Source organism: Coregonus clupeaformis, chromosome 11 (assembly GCF_020615455.1).
Source record: "Coregonus clupeaformis isolate EN_2021a chromosome 11, ASM2061545v1, whole genome shotgun sequence".
Lineage (NCBI taxonomy): Eukaryota > Metazoa > Chordata > Actinopteri > Salmoniformes > Salmonidae > Coregonus > Coregonus clupeaformis.
Window position 1 is genome coordinate 9335236 of NC_059202.1, and position 24569 is coordinate 9359804.

The 24569-nt window shown below is 47.8% G+C and overlaps 1 protein-coding gene across 5 annotated transcripts in view; it reads left to right on the top strand.

The window, feature by feature from the left end:
* The window catches only part of LOC121576393 (ras association domain-containing protein 8-like), a 66583-nt gene that overhangs the window by 5640 nt on the left and 36374 nt on the right, over positions 1-24569 (top strand). Inside the window, exon 2 of one of the 5 annotated variants that reach the window (XM_045223434.1) lies at positions 6770-6884. The exons of 2 other annotated variants lie outside the window; for them this stretch is intronic. The gene's annotated coding sequence lies outside the window, so the exon portion shown is untranslated. Of the gene's footprint in view, positions 1-6769; positions 6885-16430; positions 16907-24569 lie in introns of those variants that run through there. 2 more of the 5 variants (XM_045223437.1, XM_045223433.1) reach the window with 2 other exon arrangements.

Below are 24569 nucleotides of genomic sequence, written 5' to 3' on the forward strand. Positions count from 1 at the left end.
GGCAGCTGGGACCATAATCACCAAGAAAACAATTGGTAACACACTACGCCGTGAAGGACTGAAATCCTGCAGCGCCCGCAAGGTCCCCCTGCTCAAGAAAGCACATATACATGCCCGTCTGAAGTTTGCCAATGAACATCTGAATGATTCAGAGGAGAACTGGGTGAAAGTGTTGTGGTCAGATGAGACCAAAATGAAGCTCTTTGGCATCAACTCAACTCGCTGTGTTTGGAGGAGGAGGAATGCTGCCTATGACCCCAAGAACACCATCCCCACCGTCAAACAGGGAGGTGGAAACATTATGCTTTGGAGGTGTTTTTCTGCTAAGGGGACAGGACAACTTCACCGCATCAAAGGGACGATGGACGGGGCCATGTACCGTCAAATCTTGGGTGAGAACCTCCTTCCCTCAGCCAGGGCATTGAAAATGGGTCGTGGATGGGTATTCCAGCATGACAATGACCCAAAACACACGGCCAAGGCAACAAAGGAGTGGCTCAAGAAGAAGCACATTAAGGTCCTGGAGTGGCCTAGCCAGTCTCCAGACCTTAATCCCATAGAAAATCTGTGGAGGGAGCTGAAGGTTTGAGTTGCCAAACGTCAGCCTTGAAACCTTAATGACTTGGAGAAGATCTGCAAAGAGGAGTGGGACAAAATCCCTCCTGAGATGTGTGCAAACCTGGTGGCCAACTACAAGAAACGTCTGACCTCTGTGATTGCCAACAAGGGTTTTGCCACCAAGTACTAAGTCATGTTTTGCAGAGGGGTCAAATACTTATTTCCCTCATTAAAATGCAAATAAATGTATAACATTTTTGACATGCGTTTTTCTGGATTTTTTTGTTGTTATTCTGTCTCTCACTGTTCAAATAAACCTACCATTAAAATTATAGACTGGTCATTTATTTGTCAGTGGGCAAACGTACAAAATCAGCAGGGGATCAAACACTTTTTTCCTTCACTGTATCTACTCAGGATTTTAAGTGTGTTTGTGTGTGTGTGTGTGCGCGCCCATGAGTGTGAGTGTGTGCTCACAGGAAGCTGTGGTGGAGTATGTCATGGCTTTATCTATCCGTAGACATTAATACTTGACTAAGGAAACAGGGACTGGGGCCGCGTTGTTGCTGCCTGCCACATGGTGCCTTGTATGATGTCACTACTGGTGGTGTAATGCAAAGCAGTGTTTCTGTAGATTCTTTAGGCTACTAGATGATTTTTATGCCAGGTTCTGATGAGCCCTTTTACACTAGTACTCTCTAGAATATGAGACGTATAGTATATTGTGAGGATGATATCTATAAATGAATGTGTAGTAGAACAATACAAGTCCATTATGTGAGAGGAGACAGTGTCATGTTCCCCAGGCAGGAGGATGCGTACAGGGGGAAGGGAAGGGTGAGGGTGGGACGTACACTGACTCAACCAGCCACCCCACTGCACACACAGCAAGATTAATCATTTGATCCACGGAAGAGAAAGAGAAGTGGAGTGAGTGAGGGAGAGAGAGCGAGAGAGAGAGAGAGAATGACACAGACAGACAGACAGACAGACATCGAGAAAGACAGGTAAAGGGAGAGGGAGAACCAGACAGAGACAGGGCGACCTCACACACTCTCTGAAAGGCTTACTCTGTTCACCCCTGACCTCTAATCACCTGACTGGTCCATTCACCCTAACCGGGACTTGATGCCCTTCCACTAGCAAAGCACATGCCCTGCTACCTGAGGATCTATTTCCTGTGTTTGAGGGGTGCAAAATCCAGTTGTCACTTAAATCTCGGTGGATTGATTGCTTTCATTTTACTCCTACGACTCTTTCATACTCTTGCTTGTGCTGTTTGTTCTCTTTAATGTTACGACTGCTGAAATGTTTGTAATGACCTGTCGAACACACCCCGGTTATGGCTGAAATGGGCTCAATGGAATACATTATCTTTCTGTTGCATCTATAAGAATGCTAAAGCTTCATCAAGGATTTAACACATTTTATTTTGATGGGTGTACTACTTTTGTGGACTTGAAAAAAGTTATAATTTAATACAGTAGGAAATCTTTACAAATTAGATGCGCTGAAATGAAAGCAACTTCCGAAAATGAACACTCGGATTATAGGGATATTATGTCTGATCTCGCAAGCAATGTAAAGTATGTATAGATAGTGTCATGAGCCCTCTCACTCCACCGGGTTACCACCTTAATTGGTTTCCACTATCTTCCACTCTGCTCACCTCCCTCTCTCTACTCAGCCTAACTAGCTCCACCTGTCCCTGCTCTGCTCGGCTCTAATTACTCTGCCAGCTGCGCTGCATTACCCACTAACCTCTCCCAGTATTTAAGGCCCTGTCTTTCAGCTCTCCGGTGTCAGATCGTCTGCAAAGCTCACACCCGGAACCTGTTTGCTCGCGCTTCTGGCTCACCCTGGTTTTGTGACCCCGGACCTGCCTGGTTTTGGGATACTCTTCTGCCTCAGGAGATCCAGACCTGCTTCTGCCATTACGACTCCTGACTACTCTTCAATCCCGGTAACTCTGACCAGCCTTCTGCCTTGCTACTACGTATTTTGGATTTCCCTTGAACTGTACTGCTGCCTGGTTTCATTCCCACCGTTGTGTCTGTGTTTCCTCCCCCAGGACTTCTGGACCACCAACCACCGGCGTCATCGGACGATCGCTGCCACTGGGGGGAGGCACAGACCCAGCACATCGGACGGGATAACCCCTGGAGCCTTCACTCACTCCTACATCCCTTTCCCCTTAAGTTTAAATAAACTTTCTGGTGTGACGCAATTGTGGTCCTCTTGTCGTCTGTCTGAACCGTGACAGTACGATCTGACCATCATGGACTCAGCGCACACTTCCCCGACATGGAAACCGAAGAGCCTGAGCAACCCACCGCCATGCTACGCCTGGAACACACTGAGAGAGACTAGGCCGCATGAGCGGCGTCATCTCCTCTCTGCTTCAGGTCGGCCACCAACAGCATCAGCAGTTCCAGCAGCACCAGCAGCAGTCCCAGCAGCAGCAACAACACTTCGCCATGATCATTCAACTCCTCACCAACCTGACCCCAGCCAGTCTGCCCACCAGCCCTGCCCCCGAGTTACCTGCCCCGGTCATTGCAGCCGCTGCTCGAACCCAAGATTGGAAACCCCGAGCGGTTCAACGGCGATTCAACCCAGGTCCGGCCATTCCTGACTAGCTGCCGACTTCAGTTCTCCTTGCAGCCAAGGACCTTCGCCACGGAGGGGGCTAGAGTTGGGTATGCCATCACTCACCTGACGGGCCGAGCTCGACTCTGGGGGAACAGCAGAGTTCGAACGTCAAACCCCCGCATGTGCAACCTTCGACCTGTTTGCTGAGGAGATGCTGAAGGTGTTTGACCTGGATTCACCAACCGCAGAGGCGTCTCGTGAACTGTTCAGTATTCGACAAGGCAGACGTACAGTCGCAGACCATTCCATCGACTTCCGAACCCTGGCTAGACGAAGTTCTTGGAACACACCATCGTTGGTGAATGGCGTTCTTCCATAGTTTGGCTGACTATATCAAGGACGAAGTTGGTCTCCCATGAACTGCCTTCCACTCTTGATGAAGCCATCGCACTGACTGTCAGGATCGACAGAGGGATACAGACCCGTCGTCGTGAGAGGGGGCGCCAAGGTCCACCTACTACCGGCATTCGGAGAGATCCGACTGGGCTCCTGTCATCTACTGCCACTCACCCAGGTCAGCTTGATCAGTCTGAGCCTATGGAGATTGGGCGAGCCTCTCTCACTCCTGCAGAGCGCCAGCGACGCTTCACCTCAAACCTCTGCCTCTATTGTGGAGGTGATGGACATCGTGTGGTAACCTGCCCTTTAAAGGGCCGAGCTCACCGGGCATAGGGGGGAGTCCGGTTGAGTTCAATGACCATCCAGTCCTCCGACCGCAAACCCCTGCTGCAAGTTCACCTCCGCCTCCCTGACTCAACTCACACCCTGGCTGCTCTGGTGGATTCTGGCGCCGAAGCCAACATAATGGACATCAAGCTGGCACGCCAACTGGGACTGGAGAACCTCCGTTTGACACCTCCTATTCCTGCCCGGGCACTGGACGGACACTTACTCGGATCGGTCACTCATGTCACGGCCCCGGTCTCGATGGGTCTGTCCGGAAACCATCAAGAAACTATCCAGTTTCACCTGCTCCCCCTCTCCAGGCCAACCCCTCATCCTGGGTTACCCATGGCTCCGCTGGCACAACCCTCAGCTCGACTGGGTGACCGGGAGTGATCAGGGGAGTGGGGAGAGGACTGCCACCGAACCTGCCTGCTTGCCGCCACTACCCCTCGGCCAGTACCTACTAACTCCGCTCCTGACCCCTCCAAGGACCCTGTGTCGATTCTGCCAAGTCCCTGCATCGTTGCAGCTCTGACCTGGGCTGTTGAGGAACAGGTGCTGGAGGCTCTCCGTAACCAGCCAGGTCCCAGCACTTGCCCAGCTGACCGCCTTTTTGTCCCCGAAGACCTGAGGTCCCAGGGTCGTTCAGTGGGGACATGACTCCCGCCTAGCTTGTCACCCTGGCTCCACCCGCAGACTTACAACCTGCTCGCCCAGAGGTTCTGGTGGCCCTCTCTGAGGAAGGATGTACGGGAATTCGTCCAAGCCTGCCCCATCTGCAACCAACACAAGTCGTCCTGCCAGCCCCCAGCCGGATTGCTGCAGCCCCTGCCTGTGCCCAGGAGTCCGCTGGTCCCTGCTGCGCCTTGTCCTCCTCCTCCACGGCTCGTCGAAGGTGGTCTGGTTTACACCGTCCGCCGCCTGCTTCGGTCCAGACGGAGGGGTAGGGGTCTCCAGTACCTCATTGACTGGGAGGGCTATGGACCTGAGGAAAGGACCTGGGTGCCCAGCTAGTCGGATTGTGGATAGGACTCATCACCGCTTTCCACCAACGGCATCCTGATCAACCTGCAATCCGTAGGGGGCCGCCCCAGAGGGGTCCCTAACCGTCCGGCCCGCTCGGCTTCCTGTCCTGTGCCTGACCCTGTCTCGGGACCTGTCCCATCTCCCGACCACGGCCTCCCGGCTTCCTCCGAGGATGAGGACGTTCACTCGGACCCGTTCGGAGGAGTTCTAGCCCTCCTCGGCTCCCCTCCTCCCGCCCGAGCGTGGTGTTGCTCTTGGGACTTCTGGGGCCGTCCCCTTGGGGGGTTCTGTCATGAGCCCTCTCACTCCACCGGGTTACCACCTTAATTGGTTTCCACTATCTTCCACTCTGCTCACCTCCCTCTCTCTACTCAGCCTAACTAGCTCCACCTGTCCCTGCTCTGCTCGGCTCTAATTACTCTGCCAGCTGCGCTGCATTACCCACTAACCTCTCCCGAGTATTTAAGGCCCTGTCTTTCAGCTCTCCGGTGTCAGATCGTCTGCAAAGCTCACACCCGGAACCTGTTTGCTCGCGCTTCTGGCTCACCCTGGTTTTGTGACCCCCGGACCTGCCTGGTTTTTGGATACTCTTCTGCCTCAGGAGATCCAGACCTGCTTCTGCCATTCGACTCTGACTACTCTTCAATCCCGGTAACTCTGACCAGCCTTCTGCCTTGCTACTACGTATTTTGGATTTCCCTTGAACTGTACTGCTGCCTGGTTTCATTCCGCCCGATTGTGTCTGTGTTTCCTCCCCCAGGACTTCTGGACCACCAACCACCGGGCGTCATCGGACGCACCGCTGCCACTGGGGGAGGCACAGACCCAGCACATCGGACGGGATAACCCCTGGAGCCTTCACTCACTCCCTACATCCCTTTCCCCTTAAGTTTAAATAAACTTTCTGGTGTGACGCAATTGTGGTCCTCTTGTCGTCTGTCTGAACCGTGACAGATAGGTGTAATCTAGAGCCAACTGTGCTGATTTTTTATCCGAGGGTATCCTGCTATTGACACACTTGTTGAATTATACAACAGTAATTAATGAGGCAGTCTAGACAGCACAGGTGAGTGCAGGTAGGCCTAGACAGAGCAAGTTTTTGATGGTTGCAGCCCTGTTCCACCCCTTTATATTAATTAATTCATATTTGCAAATATACCCAGTATATTTATGCAAATGAGACAAATATAATTTTCTTTATTTTAACACAAAATATAAAAAAATACCTGTTACCATTAGAAAATGTATATATGAGTGCATTCTTAGAAAATAAAAGTGACATTTTACAATACATTGAATACCTGAATTCCTAACCAAAATCACTGAACTCCATTCATTATTTGTCTGTGCCAATAAAATGTTTTATGTGCTATAATTCAATGTCTGATGGATTTAAAAAAGTTAAAATGTTTGGAGTATTTACATCATTTAACAAATGTTATAACCGTTGCTACCTTCCACTGGCTTTTGTCATCATCAACAACACCACCCTCCAGACCCTCTTTACCGCCTACAGTCTCTCTTTGCCACTCTGTCTCTTTCTCTGTTTCTTTGTCTGTCTGACTGTTTCTCTCTGTCTCTGCCTACTCTTCTCATCAGTCTCTCTCTCTCTCTCCCTGTCAATGTGTGTGTTTCTTTGATCATCTGTCTGTCCATCTCTGTCTGTTTATATCCATCTCTTTCTCTCTCTCCCTCACTTGTCTTTCTGTTTCTCTCTCTGTCTGGCCTGGTGGTTCGTTATCCCACCCACCCCCACCACCAGAACTCCCAGAATGCAGAGGAGCTGAGGGTTGGGGCTTGGGGTCAGTGTGTGATTTGAGCGTACTGTTGACTTAAACCCTGACTGGCTTTTGTGTTCCACCCTGAGGGGCTCCATGCATGACTGAGAGATAGAGAGCCCTTCCCTTCCCAGCACTGGCTGTGGGATGACACCAAAATGGTCTAGACTGGATGACAGCAGAGGAAGAGATACAGGCTACCAGGTTTGCTTCTCTCTTTCCTATTGTTGACCTGGTATATGAACCGTTTTAATGCACAGACAAGACAATGGCCTGTTGTAGTAGTACAGATTAAATTAGGTGGGATTATTATGATTTCCTAATGAGATCATAAAGATATACCTACATTATTCCCTGATTGAGAGAAAGGCTTTGTTTTTAACTTCTGCGGGATGTACTATATTTAAGAGTAAACCATGCAATTACCTAAGAGAAAGCCATCCAGCCTATCTTAATGATACACTGAGCAGAGCTACAATGCAGGAGCAATAGTTCAACCCTGCCCATAATGATATGGCTATGCTATAGCTCTGCTAGGAAGGAAAAACAAAACATTACTACTACCTTGGTCTTACTTACCCTGACCACAAATTCTATGTCAACAAAAGTTCAGAACTCAGAGCGTGTCATTGCAATCCTGGGATGGCTTCAATTGGACAAACAATGAAGCAAAACTTATTTTAAAGGAAAAATAATATCAATGTTCTTATTGGACTGTAGTCCCTTTTAGGTTTAAAGTGTTTTCTCCTGTTGGCTCCTATTGAACACGACCCTGCCTGTATTCTACTTCCTGTATGTTTTAAAGACCTTTCCCACTGGGCACAGACATCAGTTCAATGTCTAGTTTTGATTTACATTTGGTTGAGTTGTCAACTAACGTGAATTCACAGTGAAATCAACAAACAGTTTACCATGTCATTGGATTTAGGGAAAAGGTTGGGTGAAAAACAGACGACATGCCCTTACGTTGATGACTTTTTGCAAATCCAATTCGTTTTCCCACGTTGATTCAATGTCAACACATAGATTTGTTGTGTTTTTTGGAGGGTTGAAATGACGTGAAAACAATGTTGATTCAACCAGTTTTTGCCCAGTGCGGTGTATATCTGACCTGTTCCCATCTGTTGAATTAGGTTTTCTGGGAAACGGGGGAAAAAGAGAGGGAGGTGTAATCTCTGAAGAGGGGGAGGGGAGACGGTTGAGCCTTATACAATGCTAATCAAGCCTGACGCAGAACAGCCTGCAAAAAAAGTACTTAAGTAAAAATACTTGAAAGTACTACTTAAGTAGTTTTTTGGGGTATGTCACGAATGTCGGTGGAATGCGGTAGGCCAGAGTCAAGCGCAGGACACAGAATGAGACGAAGAACCACTTTACTGAGTAGTAAAGAAATACAAGGAAAATCCTCCAAAACAACAAAGGAGGCGCAAAACCCGCTCACACTAATGACACTCGTACATACAATAAACACGCACACCAAACAGTGGACGTGTACAGGTTAAATAGGCAGACAAACTAACATAATGGGGAACAGGTGCGCAACAGACAACAATCAAGTGAACATAGAAACATATAACATAGAGCGGCAGCAGCTAGTACTCCGGTGACGACGAACGCCGAAGCCTGCCCGAGCCAGAAGGAAGGGCAGTCTCGGCAGAATCCGTGACAGTACCCCCCGACGCGCGGCTCCAGCCGTGTGTCGACACCGGCCTCGGGGACGGCCAGGAGGACGCGGCGCGGGGCGAGTGGGATGGTTCTGATGGAATTCTCTCAACAAGGAGGTATCGAGGATATCCCTCCTAGGAACCCAGCACCGCTCCTCCGGACCGTACCCCTCCCACTCCACGAGATACTGCAGGTCCCCCGCTCGATGCCTCGAATCCAGGATGGAACGGACCGAGTATGCCGGTGCCCCCTCGATGTCCAGTGGGGGCGGAGGAACCTCCCGTATCTCAGATTCCTGGAGTGGACCAGCTACCACCGGCCTGAGGAGAGACACATGGAACGAGGGGTTAATACGATAATTAACAGGAAGTTGTAACCTATAACATACCTCGTTCAATCTCCTCAGGACTTTAAATGGGCCCACAAACCGCCTACCCAACTTCCGGCAGGGCAGGCTTCGGGTCGAGAGCCAGACCCGGTCCCCCGGTGCATACACCGGGGCTTCACTGCGGTAGCAGTCGGCGCTCGCCTTCTGACGCCTGCTGGCCCGCTGCAGGCGTTCATGTGTAGCATCCCAGGTCTCCTGCGAGCGCCGAACCCACTTGTCCACCGCAGGTATCTCGATCTGGCTCTGATGCCACGGTGCCAGGGCCGGCTGATAACATAACACACACTGGAATGGTGTGAGGTCAGTTGAGGAGTGGCGGTTGGAGTTTATAGCCATCTCTGCCCAGGGTAGGAAAACCGACCACTCCCCTCGCCGGTCCTGGCAATACGACCTCAGAAACCTACCTACCTCCTGGTTAATGCTCTCCACCTGCCCGTTACTCTCGGGGTGAAACCCTGAGGTAAGGCTAACCGAGATCCCCAACCGTTCCATGAACGCCCTCCACACCCTTGAGGTGAACTGGGAACCCCGATCAGACACTATATCCTCAGGCACCCCGTAGTGCCGGAAAACGTGTGTAAACAGGGCCTCGGCAGTTTGTAGGGCCGTAGGGAGTCCGGACAGAAGAAGGAGGCGACAGGAAGAGAACCGATCCACAACGACTAGGATAGTTGTGTTCCCCCTTGAGGGAGGAAGATCAGTCATAAAATCCACCGATAGGTGGGACCACGGTCGCTGTGGAACGGGTAGGGGTTGTAATTTCCCTCTAGGCAGGTGTCTAGGAGCCTTAAACTGGGCGCACACCGAGCAGGAGGAAATATAAACCCTCACGTCCTTGGCTAAGGTGGGCCACCAGTACTTCCCACTAAGACAGGTCACTGTCCGACCGATGCAGGGATGACCAGAGGAGGGTGACGTGTGAGCCCAATAGATCAAACGATCGCGGACCTCTAACGGTACGTACTTACGACCCTCTGGACACTGGGGAGGAGAGGGTTCATTACATAACGCCCGCTCGATGTCCGCGTCAACCTCCCACACCACCGGTGCCACCAGACACGACACCGAAAGTATGGGAGTGGGCTCCACGGAACTCTCCTCCGTGTCATACAGTCGGGACAGAGCATCTGCCTTAGCATTCTGGGAGCCTGGCCTGTAAGAAAGGGTGAAAACAAAACGGGTTAGAAACATGGACCACCTTGCCTGGCGAGGGTTTAACCTCTTCGCCGCTCGGATGTACTCCAGATTGCGGTAGTCAGTCAAAATGAGAAAAGGGTGTTTAGCTCCCTCAAGCCAATGTATCCACGCCTTCAAGGCTTTGACCACTGCCAACAACTCCCGGTCCCCCACATCATAGTTGCACTCCGCCGGGCTGAGCTTCTTCGAAAAGAAAGCACAGGGGCGGAGCTTGGGTGGCGTGCCCGAGCGCTGAGAAAGTACAGCTCCTATCCCAGCCTCAGATGCGTCCACCTCAACCGTGAAGGCCAAGGAGGGATCCGGATGAGCCAGCACTGGAGCCGAGGTGAACAGCTCCTTCAGGCGACTAAAAGCCCTGTCCGCCTCAGCTGACCACCGCAGACGCACCGGTCCCCCCTTCAGCAACGAGGTAATGGGAGCCGCTACCTGACCAAAGCCCCGGATAAACCTCCGGTAGTAGTTGGCAAACCCCAAGAAACGCTGCACCTCCTTTACCGTGGTTGGAGTCGCCCAATTACACACGGCCGAAACGCGGTCACTCTCCATCTTCACCCCAGACGCGGACATGTGGTACCCTAGGAAGGAGATGGACTCCTGAAAGAACAGGCATTTCTCTGCCTTAGCATACAGGTCATGCTCCAACAGTCTTTCAAGCACTATACGCACCAGGGACACATGCTCGGCCCTTGTAGTGGAGTATATAAGTATGTCATCAATATACACCGCCACCCCTTGTCCGTGCAGGTCCCTGAAAATCTCATCCACAAATGATTGGAAGACTGATGGAGCATTCATTAACCCGTATGGCATGACAAGATACTCATAATGTCCAGAGGTGGTACTAAATGCCGTCTTCCACTCATCTCCCTCCCGGATACGCACTAGGTTGTACGCGCTCCTGAGATCCAGTTTTGTGAAGAAGCGTGCCCCGTGCAATGATTCCGTCATACTAGCTATCAGGGGTAATGGATAGCTGTACTTGATGGTAATCTGATTTAAGCCACGGTAATCAATGCACGGGCGTAAACCACCATCCTTCTTCTTCACAAAAAATTAACTTGAGACAGGTGAAGTGGATGGCCGAATGTATCCCTGTCTCAGAGACTCGGTGACATATGTCTCCATAGCCGCCTTCTCCTCCTGAGACAAAGGATACACGTGACTCCGGGGAAGTGCAGCTCCTACCTGGAGATTTATTGCGCAATCCCCCGGACGATGAGGTGGTAATTTAGTCGCCCTCTTTTTACTGAAGGCGATAGCCAAATCGGCATACTCGGTGGGAATGTGCATAGTGGAAACCTGGTTTGGACTCTCCACCGTAGTTGCCCCCAAGGAAACTCCTACACACCTCCCTGAACACTGACCGGACCATCCCTTAAGAGCCCTCTGTTGCCAGGAAATAGTGGCGTCATGAATGGTTAACCAGGGAAGTCCCAACACCACAGGATACGCAGGAGAATCAATCAGATAGAGGCTAATCCTCTCCTCATGACCCCCCTGCGTCCTCATCAGAAGTGGGGTGGTGACCTCCCTGATTATGCCTGACCCTAACGGGCAACTATCTAAGGCGTGCACAGGGAAAGGTTTATCAACAGACACAGTAGGAATCCCTAAACTACGAGCATACTGGCGATCAATAAAATTCCCAGCCGCGCCTGAATCTACTAGCGCCTTATGCTGGGAATGGGAGGAAACTTCCGGAAAAACAATATCTATACAGAAATTAGCAACAGGAGGCTCTGGGTGAGTCGGGTGCCTACTCACCTGAGACGGTCGACCAGTGCCCTGCCTGCTGCCTCGACTTCCTGAGGACCCTCCCCAGCACCGACCAGCAGTGTGTCCTCTGCGGCCACAGTTGGTGCAGGGGACGGTCCCTCTCCCCGTCTCCCTAACCGCAGCACCTCCGAGCTCCATGGGGGTAGACTCGGAGGTGCTGGGGGATGGAATGGACGGCCCTTGATCAGAACGTCCGCGGGCTGCCAACAGGTTATCCAACCTGATGGACATGTCCACCAGTTGGTCCAAGGTGAGATCGGTGTCCCCGCAGGCCAGCTCCCGACGGACGTCCTCCCTTAAGCTGCAGCGATAATGGTCGATCAGGGTCCTCTCATTCCATCCCGCGCTGGCTGCTAACGTTCTGAACTCCAGCATGATCTCCTGCGCGCTCCTCATCTCCTGTCGTAGGTGGAACAGACGTTCTCCGGCCGCCCTCCCCTCTGGTGGATGATCGAATACCGCCCGGAAGCGGCGGGTGAAATCCTCGTAGCGGACAGTACTTGCGTCTATTCCTCCCCACTCGGCGTTGGCCCAATCTAGCGCCTTCCCCGATAGACAGGAGATGAGGGCGGACACGCTCTCGTATCCCGAGGGCGCCGGGTGAATGGTGGCCAGGTACAGCTCGACCTGGAGGAGAAATCCCTGGCACCCGGCAGGTGTTCCGTCATATGCCCTCGGGAGCGAGAGCCGAATCCCACTGGACCCAGATGGCAAAGCGGTGACCAGTGTTGTAGGTGGTTGAGCGGTTGGAGATGGTGACGGGAAACCACCTCTCTCCCATCGTTCCATTGTCTGGAATACTCGTTCCATGGTGACCCCGAGAGTCTGAATCATGATTTCCTGACGTTGGACTTGTTGCTCCATCGTCTCGGTTACTCCGGCTGCTCCTGCTGACTCCATAGTGGTGTGTGTTTCTGTCACGAATGTCGGTGGAATGCGGTAGGCCAGAGTCAAGCGCAGGACACAGAATGAGATGAAGAACCACTTTACTGAGTAGTAAAGAAATACAAGCAAAAACCTCCAAACAACAAAGGAGGAGCAAAACCCGCTCACACTAATGACACTCGTACATACAATATACACGCACACCAAACAGTGGACGTGTACAGGTTAAATAGGCAGACAAACTAACATAATGGGGAACAGGTGCGCAACAACAGACAACAATCAAGTGAACATAGAAATATATAACATAGAGCGGCAGCAGCTAGTATTCCGGTGACGACGAACGCCGAAGCCTGCCCGAGCCAGAAGGAAGGGCAGTCTCGGCAGAATCCGTGACAGGGTATCTGTAGTTGACTTTTACTTTTACTTCACTACATTCCAAAATAAAATGATGTACTTTTTACTCCATACATTTTCCCTGACACCCAAAAGTACTTGTTACATTTTGAATGCTTAGCATGACAGGAACATGGTCTAATTCACACACTTATCAAAATAACATCCCTGGTCATCCCTACTGCCTCTGATCTGGAGGACTCACTAAACACATGCTTCATTTGTAAATTATGTCTGAGTGTTGGATCGTGCCCCTGGCTATCCGTATTATAAAAAACAACAAGAAAATGGTGCCGTCTGGTTTGCTTAATATAAGGAATTTGAAATGATTTATGCTTTTACTTTTGATACTGAAGTATATTTTAGAAATTCCATTTACTTTTGATACTTAAGTATATTGAAAATCAAATACTTTTAGACTTTTACTCAAGTAATATTTTACTGGGTGACTTTCACTTTTACTTGAGTCATTTTCTATTAAGGTATGTTTAATTTTACTCAAGTTTGACAATTGGGTACTTTTTCCACCACTGGCTAGTGGTGACTATTTAAGAGTCTGATGGCCTGGAGATAAAGCTGTTTTTCAGTCTCTCGGTCCCAGCTTTGATGCACCTGTACTGTCTCTGCCTTCTAGATGGTAGCGGGGTGAACAGGCGGTGGCTCGGGTGGCAGAGGTCCTTGATGATTTTCTTGGCCTTCTTGTGACACCGGGTGCTGTAGATGACCTGGAGGGCAGGCAGTGTGCACCTGGTGATGAGTTGGGCTGACCACACCATCCTCTGAAGAGCCCTGTGGTTGAGGACGGTGCAGTTGCCGTACCAGGCTGTGATACAGCCCGACATGATGCTCTCAATGGTGCATCTGTAGAAGTTCGTGAGGGTCTTAGGGGCCCGGACACATTTCTTCAGCCTCCTGAGGTTGAAGAGGCGCTGTTGCACCTTCTTCACCACATTGTCTGTGTGGATGGACCATTTCAAGTTGTCAGTGATGTGCACGCCGAGGAACTTGAAGCTTTTCACCCTCTCCACTGCGGCGCCGTCGATGTGGATGGGGCCGTGCTCCCTCTGCTGTCTCCTGAATCCCACGATCATCTCCTTCATTTTGTTGACGTTGAGGGAGAGGTTATTTTCCTGGCACCACTCTGCCAGGGCCCTCAGCTCCTCCCTGTAGGCTGTCTCGTCGTTGTTGGCAATCAGGCCTACCACTGTTGTTTCATTTGCAAATTTGATAATTGAGTTGGAGACGTGCATGGCCACAAAGTCATGGGTGAACAGGGAGTACAGGAGGGGGCTGAGCATGCACCCCTGTGGGGCCCCCGTGTTGAGGATCAGCGTAGGGGAGGTGTTGTTGCCTACCTTCACCACCTAGGATCTGCCCGTCAGGAAGTCCAGGACCCAGTTGCACAGGGCGGGGTTCAGACCCAGGGCCCGAGCTTAGTGATGAGCTTGGAGGGCACTGTGGTGTTGACGGCTGAGCTGTAGTCTGTGAACAGCATTCTTACATAGGTTTTCCTCTTGTCCAGATGGGATAGGGCAGTGTACAGTGCAATGGCAATTTCGTCATCCTTGGATCTGTTGGGGCAGTATACAAATTGTAGTGGGGTGTCAGGTAAGGTGGAGGTGATATGATCCTTAACTAGCCTCTCAAAGCACTTCATGATGACAGAAGTGAGTGCTACGGGGCGATAGTCATTTAGCTCAGTTACCTTTGCTTTCTTGGGTACAGGAACAATGATGGACATCTTGAAGTAAGTGGGGACAATAGACTGAGATAGAGAGAGATTGAATATGTCCGTAAACACTCCAGCCAGCCGGTCTGCACATGCTCTGAGGACGTGGCTAGGGATGCCATCTGGCGATCCGGGTTGTGGATTTAGGGATGCTCTCTACGTCTTTTGTGTGTTGTGACTGAGCAGCAGTAAGAGGGAGGAAATGTGTCTCTATTGGGTTTGAATGCGAAGATTAAGCTTTTTTAGACCTCATATGTTCTTTCTTTCTTTTTGCTGGATGCAAACTGGAGGGATGGAGAGGAGGAGGAGGAGGGGGGGGGTGATGAAAAACGGAGGTATAGAGGGAGGAATGCACCCTCAGGAATGCCTGGAAGGTGACTGTGAAATCTCCAAGCCTTCAGACTAATCATTACATCACAGAGCCCACAACTAACCCAACTTGACCTCAGCCCTCAGCTCTCAACCCTGTCCAGTTGGCTCTGTTTGACTTTTGGGATTTCCCAACTAAGTAGGCCCTAATCGTTAGGAAAAAGACGGACTTCTCGAAATTGTCCCTTCAAAAAGTTACTTCCCTCTGACACCTTCTGCTTTTCTCACCCTGGCCACTAGCAGCCGAACCTCTAGGGTACTCTCCCTTTACTGTAGTTCCAGTCAGAAGTGGCCTACTGTGTGTTTGTGTGAGAGAGAGAATTACAGGCAGGATCTGTCGTGGATCTCAGCTCTTAAATTTGGCAAAAGCTTGTGTCAGTGGACAGTGTCAGATGTGAGCAAACTCTCTGAGGGATTCTATAGTTCAGGCTGAAGTAAAAAGCTAGGCCTAGCCTTGTTTAAATGGTATTATGTTTGGGACACATATGGGCTATTGCAAGAAAAACATAGACCAATCCTTTTAGTGTCAATGTGTCTGTGTTTGTGAATGTGTTTAGTTAAAGATGGTTATGAATCATATCAGGTTAGTCTCTGTAAATTAGCATAATGCTCAGTCTGTATTGATTTCTAGTGTGTTTACCCTAAAGGCCATAGGGGAGGCTGTCCTGCCGTGACAATACCAACACAAAAACATCTAATTTGTCTGGCATGGCTCCAAACACAGCCTTAGTAGCTTAGCAGAACATGACACACACACACACACGCATGCATGCACGCACACACGCAGTCTCTAATGTGCAGGGTAGAGTACTGGGTGATAGCCGGCTAGTAACAGTGACTAAAGTTCAGGGCAGGCTACTGGCCGGAGGCCAGCTACTGGTGACTATTTAACAGTCTGATGGCCTGGAGATAGAAGTTGTTTTTCAGTCTCCCGGTCCCAGCGTTGATGGACCTTTACTGTCTCCGCCTACTAGATGGTAGAGGGGTGAACAGGCCGTGGCTCAGTTGGCTGAGGTCCTTGATGATCTTCTTGGCCTTCCTGTGACACTGAGTGCTGTACAATAGATGTCCTGGAGGGCAGGACGTATGTGTGTGTGTTCCTAACCCAAATGGTCAGGTTCGCCCTGCACTCTCTGGGAGAGGCTCCCTCACTGTTTAAACACACACTCACATTCACACACACACACACCTGGCCATGGGACTGTGACCTCATTCCAGGAAGAGAACATCACCTGAGAGCCTCATTTGCATAGTCAGCTGTTCATGTGACCAGAGGCAAGAGGGAGGAAGTCTACTGCCTCGGGTCGTATGTACACAAACACACACACATACACACTATGCAGTGTACGGTGTGAATATTGAGACAGTTCATTACAGCAAATCAAATTCTGAGTGTGTTATTAAGAGTGAAAGAGAAAGGCAGAGAGAGAGAGAGAGACTACTCTACTCCCACTACCTGGAGAGGGGGAGGGGCCTGCCCTGTCAGCAGAGTGTGTGTCAGAGCTCAGCAGTCTCAGATCTTTGCTATGGTGAGAACACCCAGGAGAGCTGCATTCCTGAAGCATCCAGCGAACGAGTGAGGGAGACAGATAGAAACCGAGAGGGAGAGAAAGATAGAAAGTACAGACGAACAGATCAGTTTAGTCTCCAGCCACCTCGTCTGACTCTGACCCCCGCTGGACTTTACCTCCCTCCCTCTTTCACTGGGACTACACTTCCTGATCCCTCTCTCCAGAGCTTGGAGGAGCGAGTGGAATCTACCTGAGAGAGAAAAAGCTAGAAAGAGAGCGAGAGCTGAGAAGGAAGACATTTCCACACCTGGTGAGTGTGACACATCTTGTTTTGAGAAAGAGTGTGTGTGTTTGTGTGAGGGAGTTTATATGTGTTTGAATATTCCTCAGTAGTGTGTGAGGAAGTTTGTGTTTGAACTGTAACTGCGTCAGATTATGTTTGAGTAAAAGTTTACCCAGAAGTGCAAGTTTGGGTAGAAAACCAATCTATTTGCCTCATGAGGAAAATTAATTGTGTTGTCATCCTCACAATTAATCTGTGTCCAGGAAACGGCCCCTTTGTGTGTGGTTTATTCCCTTCAAAAAATGTCTAGAGTAGTTACTGTTAAAACATTAGGATACATCAGTTCTAATGGTTTCAATGTTATGGTCTCTAATGGTCTTCAATGGTAAAAGACCAAATGCATAAGACTGCCATGCAATTACATAATTTTATTAGGGTTGTCACAACATTTTAGTCCCTAGCCCATTTCTCCATCAACGTTTTGGGCTTGTAGAAAAAGTATTCATATGAGCACCAGATTCACTGGGAATACATTGCATAGTATGGAGAAGCAATACTCCAAGCCGCAGCTTCATACTACTTGTCAAACATAGAGAACTGATACTGTATACTGGTTATTGGAGTGGGATTGGCATAGGGTGTGGGGGGTCCGTGGGTGGCTTGGAGTATTTTTTTAAATTCCTCATATCTTACTCATTAGTAGGAATAAGTTTTGTCCAAATCAGATGCTGGGTACTATATTTTATTGAATATTATCTGAATCCTATAAATAAAAAGGGGCAATTTGGGTGCAATAAATGTGCTTAATTTCTCAAAGATCAAATTATATTTCAACAAAATAATGTTTCAGGAATGCTAATCATATCTGTTAATTACTCCAGAAACGATTTCAGAACAATCTGAGATGGTGGGTGTCGAAATCCTCTTTCTAGTGCTTTTTAAGGTGGAACAACCAAAGTGTGTTTACGTGTGTGTGTGTGTTCAGTGTCCCTGAACAGGCTACTGTGTCCTTAAATGTACCTGTTGGTGCTAAGCCCCCTCCTCTGTAGCATGGCACGACTCAAACCTGTTAGGGGGAAACTGTCTGTCCAACACGTGTGTGTACCTGTGTGTGTGTGTGTGTGTGTGTGTGTGTGTGTGTGTGTGTGTCTGTATGTCTATACATGCGTGTGAGAAGGCATGATAAAGCCATGGGTATCTCTTCCACAGCCTGCACGTCACCCAGCTCTTTTTACCCTCACAGATTAAATATACATTTATGGAGGGCACGAGCAAAGTTCACTCATATACAAAGCTTATTTAACTGTTAGCATGCTACGCTTGCTAAAACATAACTCATTATCCTAGCCTATGTGTGTGTGTGTGTGTGTGTGTTTGTTACGGATAGCGTCTCATTATAAGTCTGTAGTTGTTGTCCAATCCTGTGGATCGATTAGGGAGCCAGAGAGAGAAAGAGAGGTGATTTTATTTCCTGGCTTACCCTGAGACAAGCATTTCGCTACACCCGCAAAAACATATACTAAATATGTGTATGCGACCAATAACATTGATTTGATTTGAGTAAACAGCCATACTTCATGTGTTATCTGTGTGTGCATGTGTGTTTGTGTATGTTGGTTTCTCGGAGTGTGTGACTGTACCAGTATGTTAGTCTGTCTGTCTGTCTGTCTGTCTGTCAGTGTGTGAGATGGTGTCAGTGGTAATAGATGGTTATGGAGGGATGTGAATGTTTAGCACATCATCCAGCTGTCTCCTCAATCAGTGACATCACCTCTAAGTTCCCCTCCTGTATTAGCCTGGTTGTTTTAGTTCTCGTCTGTGCACACAAACACACACAGGATCAAACCTGCATTATGGTTAATTTCCCATTACATTTGGCTGGGCTGGGTGTGTTTAGCATGGAGAGAGTGGAGCATCCTCTGAGGGATGGCTGTGTTCACAGTGATGTTATTTTTAATGGCCTTTTATTGCTTCACTACATATCTATGGACAAGCATGACCCCTTTTCTCTGCCTCTGTTATGAATTGTGTGTGTGTGTGTGTGTGTGTGTGTCTAGCTGTAGTGTAATCTTGGTGAGTGCAGTCAGTTCCATCTAAATCATGATGTGGGTGTATAAAGTGACTGTCCTCATGCCGTGAAGTGGTTCTGCCTGTCACTGGTTATCACGACGAGACCTAGGCTACCTACTGAAGGTGGACTCAACTCAAGGCAACAGTATAGGAATGTTTGCATGAGGGAAAGTATTGCTTGTTTCTTATGTGTTTTAGAAAGTGAAGGAGTGTGTGTGTGTGTGTTCTGTGTGTGTATAATGTGATGGCAGGCAGTGTTGTGCTTGGCTCATGTGTGATCTATTAGGAAGGAGAGCGCTATGGTGATAAAAGATTGATCCAGTGCTGCTCTCCTCATAAGCACTCTTCTTCCTCTCTCTCTCTCTCTCTCTCCCTCCCTCTCTCTCTCTCTCTCTCTCTCTCTCTCTCACACACACACACACACACACACACACACTTGTATTTCCCAATATCTCCCTCTTTCTCTCTCTTTCTCTTTCTCTCTTTCTCTTATGCTCTATGAACAGTTTGACTTTCATATGTAACCTCATCAGTCCTTTCAATAAGCCACGTTTACATTGCTTTGAAATAGGGCCCTAACTGTGTGGCAGGAACCAATAGCTTTCAGACTGTTTGTGTTTCTGGAGGGAAATGTTTGATACCAATTGCTGCATGTTTGCATTCAGTCAACCAGTTAGAGAGAAGTTCTAATGGAAAGTCCCGGACAGTTTGGCTGTGGTCATGTAGTCCGGTAGGGAAAGAGCGAGAACTTTGTGCCCCAGTAGCAGCAAACTCCCTCACTGTCAGATTACAACCTGATAACACACATACACCTCAGGATTTGTTGCTACTGACAACAGTCTACCTGGGTGACGGTGGTGTGTGCTTTTCCACTGCACTCTCAGCTTCAGGCCCTGTCTGTTTCTTACTGCTTTACCTCTTTCACCCTGACCTGAAGACAAGGGAGGGTGTGTGTGTGTGTGTGTGTGTTCTGTCAATATCCTTGGCAGTGTTGCCAAGCCTCCGGACACCTGTGGACGTAGAGACGAGGGGCTGTGTGTGTGTGCGCACACTGCAAAAATTGAAATCTAAGCAAGCCTAAATATCTTATATTGAGTGATAATTCACTTATAATTAGTGTTTTATTCTTTCCAAGCTAAATTATCTAACGTCATTGGCAGATCATTTTGCTTATTTTAACCTAAAAAAGGCTTCAAGATATTTGACCTTAATATCTTCAACTCAGATAAATTAATATTTGCCAATGACGTTAGATCATTTAGTTTGGTTTTTTATTTTTTTAAAGTGAATTATCAATCAATATAAGATATTTAGGCTTGCTTAGATTTCCCTTTTCGCAGTGTGTGTGTGTGGTGCGCCTAGTGAGATTTACCTTGACGCAGCTTGTCTCCTCAGCACTGTCTTGTGACCGTGGAAACGCAAACATCCCACAATCCCCTGGGAGAGTCTTGTGACACCAGGCGGAGACATGGCGATGGGGTGTTTGAGGAGCCGTGTTGACTCACAGCATCATACAAGACCGTAAATAAAGCTGTAGTCTTTGCAAGGGGAGGGCCTGAACACACACGAACACACACACACACACACACACACACACACACACACACACACACACACACACACACACACACACAGGGGCCTGAGAGAGGGTGTTTAGGTGCCAAGCATAAGCATAATGCAGGCTGTGAAGGTACTAAATCTATGATTTTAAAGGAGTATCGGCAGAAACCTTTTTTATTATTTTATTTTATTTTTTATTATTAACCCATCCACCAGCCCCCACATATGCTGAGCACTTGTTGGCTGCTTTTCCTTCACTCTGCGGTCTGACTCATCCCAAACCATATCAATTGGGTTGAGGTCGGGGGATTGTGGAGACCAGGTCATCTGATGCAGCACTCCATCACTCTCCTTCTTGGTAAAATAGTCCTTACACAGCCTGGAGGTGTGTTGGGTCATTGTCCTGTTGATAAACAAATAATAGTCCCACTAAGCCCAAACCAGATGGGATGGCGTATCACTGCAGAATGCTGTGGTAGCCATGCTGGTTAATTGTGCCTTGAATTCTAAATAAATCACAGACAATCTCGCCAGCAAAGCACCCCCACACCATAACACTTCCTCCTTCAAGCTTTACGTGGGAAATACACATGCAGAGATTATCCGTTCACCCATACCGCGTCTCACAAAGACACGGCGGTTGGAACCAAAAATCTCAAATTTCGACTCCAGACCAAAGGACAAATTTCCATCGGTCTAATGTCCATTGCTCGTGTTTCTTGGCCCAAGCAAGTCTCTTCTTCTTATTGGTGTCCTTTAGTAGTGGTTTCTTTGCAGCAATTCGACCATGAAGGCCTGATTCACACAGTCTCCTCTGAACAGTTGATGTTGAGATGTGTCTGTTACTTGAACTCTGTGAAGCGTTTATTTGGGCTGCAATTTCTGAGGCTGGTAACTCTAATGAACTTATCCTCTGCAGCAGAGGTAACTCTGGGTCTTCCATTTCTGTGGCGGTCCTCATGAGAGCCAGTTTCATCATAGCACTTGATGGTTTTTGCGACTGCACTTGAAGAAACTTTCAAAGTTCTTGAAATGTTCTGTATTGACTGACCTTCATGTCTTAAAGTAATGATGGGACTGTCATTTCTCTTTGCTTATTTGAGCTGTTCTTGCCATAATATGTACTTGGTCTTTTACCAAATATCTTCTGTATACCAACCCTACCTTGTCACAACACAACTGATTGGCTCAAACGCATTAAGAAGGAAAGAACTTCCACAAATTAACTTTTAACAAGGCACACACTGTTAATTTAAATGCATTCCAGGTGACTACCTCATGAAGCTGGTTGAGAGAATGCCAAGAGTGCAAAGCAAAGGGTGGCTACTTTGAAGAATCTCAAATATAAAATATATTTTGATTTGTTTAACACTTTTTTGGTTACTACATGATTCCATATGTGTTATTTCATAGTTTGGATGTCTTCACTATTATTATTATACAGTGGGGAAAAAAAGTATTTAGTCAGCCACCAATTGTGCAAGTTCTCCCACTTAAAAAGATGAGAGAGGCCTGTAATTTTCATCATAGGTACACGTCAACTATGACAGACAAAATGAGAAAGGAAAATCCAGAAAATCACATTGTAGGATTTTTTATGAATTTATTTGCAAATTATGGTGGAAAATAAGTATTTGGTCACCTACAAACAAGCAAGATTTCTGGCTCTCACAGACCTGTAACAACTTCTTTAAGAGGCACCTCTGTCCTCCACTCATTACCTGTATTAATGGCACCTGTTTGAACTTGTTATCAGTATAAAAGACACCTGTCCACAACCTCAAACAGTCACACTCCAAACTCCACTATGGCCAAGACCAAAGAGCTGTCAAAGGACACCAGAAACAAAATTGTAGACCTGCACCAGGCTGGGAAGACTGAATCTGCAATAGGTAAGCAGCTTGGTTTGAAGAAATCAACTGTGGGAGCAATTATTAGGAAATGGAAGACATACAAGACCACTGATAATCTCCCTCGATCTGGGGCTCCACGCAAGATCTCACCCCGTGGGGTCAAAATGATCCCAAGAACGGTGAGCAAAAATCCCAGAACCACACGGGGGGACCTAGTGAATGACCTGCAGAGAGCTGGGACCAAATTAACAAAGCCTACCATCAGTAACACACTACGCCGCCAGGGACTCAAATCCTGCAGTGCAAGACATGTCCCCCTGCTTAAGCCAGTACATGTCCAGGCCCGTCTGAAGTTTGCTAGAGTGCATTTGGATGATCCAGAAGAGGATTGGGAGAATGTCATATGGTCAGATTAAACCAAAATAGAACTTTTTGGTAAAAACTCAACTCGTCCTGTTTGGAGGACAAAGAATGCTGAGTTGCATCCAAAGAACACCATACCTACTGTGAAGCATGGGAGTGGAAACATCATGCTTTGGGGCTGTTTTTCTGCAAAGGGACCAGGGCGACTGATCCATGTAAAGGAAAGAATGAATGGGGCCATGTATCATGAGATTTTGAGTGAAAACCTCCTTCCATCAGCAAGGGCATTGAAGAGGAAACGTGGCTGGGTCTTTCAGCATGACAATGATCCCAAACACACCGCCCGGGCAATGAAGGAGTGGCTTCGTAAGAAGCATTTCAAGGTCCTGGAGTGGCCTAGCCAGTCTCCAGATCTCAACCCCATAGAAAATCTTTGGAGGGAGTTGAAAGTCCGTGTTGCCCAGCGACAGCCCAAAAATATCACTGCTCTAGAGAAGATCTGCATGGAGGAATGGGCCAAAATACCAGCAACAGTGTGTGAAAACCTTGTGAAGACTTACAGAAAACGTTTGACCTGTGTCATTGCCAACAAAAGGGTATATAACAAAGTATTGAGAAACTTTTGTTATTGACCAAATACTTATTTTCCACCATAATTAGCAAATACATTCATAAAAAATCCTACAATGTGATTTTCTGGATTTTTTTTCTAATTTTGTCTGTCATAGTTGACGTGTACCTGTGATGAAAATTACAGGCCTCTCTAATATTTTTAAGTGGGAGAACTTGCACAATTGGTGGCTGACTAAATACTTTTTTTCCCCACTGTGTATATATATATATATATATACACTACCAGTGAAAAGTTTGGACACCTACTCATTCAAGGGTTTTTGTTAATTTTTTAATTATACACATTTTTAAAATATATTTTCCTTTATTATTTTAGGCTAACCATACCACCCCTCCCCTAATTGTAATAAACTAATGAACAACAACACTTAGGCTTCTACTTCCAGCTTATACATACTATATACATTTTACGGACACAGGCTACATATTATTAATATTTAATTCAGTGATTGAAGTTACAACCCCATCCTCAGTAGCCTATTTCAGCAGGCTATTGGGAAACACAAGCACTTCTTACCCCAATCACTAAGCTATTCATGTTGAACAAATGAGTCTGTTAATTTGAACTAAGCAAGCTGGTAAATCATTCAGTTTACATCTTGCCTACATTTTGCCTAGGCTACTGTAGACTATCTGAAATAAGATGTATGCCTATCAGGGGCTATAGGCTACCTGCATATATCAAGGCAAACCACGGCAATGTTGAATTACAATCATAAACCCAGATTTTAGTCTGTAGCCTGTGCCTATTGAAATTACAAGTCAATCTCGTAAATGGGCCATTTATAACTGTTTGTAGTCTTAACATCTGGCACATAATAATGGCACAATTGCCAGAAAATAGCCTAAAATTATTTTTTTAAAGTTTGTCTAAGTGTTCCTTGCTCAAAGATTTCGATATCATCTGTCCAACTTTCATCACTCAAACTCAGCTGTCGGATTTATCTATAGATATGCACATGAACAAAAGGGATTTATAATTTGTAAGTCGCTCTGGATAAGAGCGTCTGCTAAATGACGAAAATGTAAATATCTGCCAATCAGCCCTGGATGCTGATTGGCAGATAGCTGTGGTATATCAGACCGTATATACCATGGCAATTACTTTGGCAACCAGTTTATAATAGCAATAAGCCAATATACCACAGCTAACGGCTGTATCCAGGCAGTCATTGTGTCATGCTTAAGAACAGCCCTTAGCTGTGGTATTT